The sequence below is a fragment of the Echinops telfairi genome, unplaced genomic scaffold (genome assembly GCF_000313985.2).
Source record: "Echinops telfairi isolate 266 unplaced genomic scaffold, ASM31398v2 ScPeMD7_27;HRSCAF=92, whole genome shotgun sequence".
Taxonomy (NCBI): domain Eukaryota; kingdom Metazoa; phylum Chordata; class Mammalia; order Afrosoricida; family Tenrecidae; genus Echinops; species Echinops telfairi.
Window position 1 is genome coordinate 1918194 of NW_022103924.1, and position 1655 is coordinate 1919848.

The window sequence follows — 1655 nt, forward strand, 5'->3', positions numbered from 1 at the left end:
TTGACAGTTTATAAATTGTTATTTTGTCATATCTTGCCCTGTCCGACGTCTCCCTTCACCCACTTTTCTGTTGTCCGTCCCCCAGGGAGGAGGTCACATATAGTTCCTTGTAATCGGTTCCCTCTTTCCTACCCACTCTCCCTCTACCCTCCCTGTTCATCCTCACTTCTAAGGAGCATTGTGGCTATACTTCCTCCATGACAAATCTCTTCATTTTTCCAGATTCTGATGCTTAAAAAAAAATGAAACGAGTGACTGACGCTTCGCCATGTGCAGAAATGTAAAAGATATGCCTGCAATTATTTGGACAAATGTGAGGACCAAACGTATGTGAAGTGAGTGAAGATACCTTGGGAAGTTATTCCATTTCTACTTGCGCTGAATTGAGCGTGTCTCCTTTGAGTGCGTTTGGCCAGAGGGAGACTCATTCTAGTGACAGCAGCCTTTCCAAAGGTTTTACTGGAGCATAACACGTGGCGCCATATTCTTCTGGGCCAGTTCTCAGTGAATGACTGAACCACAGTAATGGTACAGGGGCTCACAGTTTCTGTCCAGTTGAAAATTTTTTGCACTACAGCACCATTTGGGTCCTCTGGAGTGGTGGAGTGGTTGCCAGTTGGGCTGGGATCTGCAAGATCTGCAGTTCAGGGGCACCAGCAGCTCCTCGGAGAAGGGTCAACATAAGTTGGCATTGACTAGATGGTAGTGAGTTTGATTTGGGTGTTTTACCTGTTAATATATTGCTCTTCCCACCCTGTTCTCCTTCTATCCCGTCTCCTTTCAGAGATACAAGACCTACATTTCAGTAGGGAGGATTGCCCTAGCTATTTCTGCTTTTTTCACATCATCCTTCACAATGTTTCCCTGGATAAACCTATCTCCATCTTGGAGCCACTTCCTAGGGGACTGGAGTTGACACAGTGTTTAAACAGAGCTGTGAAGCTCAAGGCCAGACTAGGGTAATTTATGAGAGTAGGCATAGTGGTTAAGTGTTGGGTTTTGATCTGCATGGTTGGCAGTTTGAAAGCCCAGTTGCTCCCTGGGAGAAAGACTGGGCTTTCTACTCCAGCGAACAATTATCATCTCGGAAACTCTGGGGGTCACTGTGTGTCAGCATTGACTCAGTGGCAGTGAGTGAGTCTCGAGAAGCTTTGATTGCTAGGAGTCAGAATCCATTTGCTGGCACTGGGTTAGACCTTGATGAGCTGGCATGAGAGGATATAAGCAATTCCTTCGTGAAGGCTAGAATGGCCCAAATGTTTTTCCCATTTGAGAACAAAACCCAAACCCAAACCCAACCCAATGCCATAGAGTCAGTTTTGACCCATAGCTACCCTATATAACAATTCTAAGACTGTGAGTCTTTATGGGAACAGACAGTCTCATCCGCCACCCCCCACCCCTGCCCCAACCCCCTGTGCACTGGTGGTTTTGAACAGTCCATTTTATGGTTAGTAGCCCAATGCTTATCCCATAGTGCCACCAAAGCTTTTTAGAAGCAGATAAGCACCATGCAGGACTAATCAGGCAATAGTGACTATTTTCTCTTTTGCAGTTGTGAGCACTTCTTACAGATTTTTTAAAGTATACAATGTCATTGCATAAAGAACTACCCCCCCAAAATGCTGGTTGATTAGTGTTGCCTCCTCCCATCC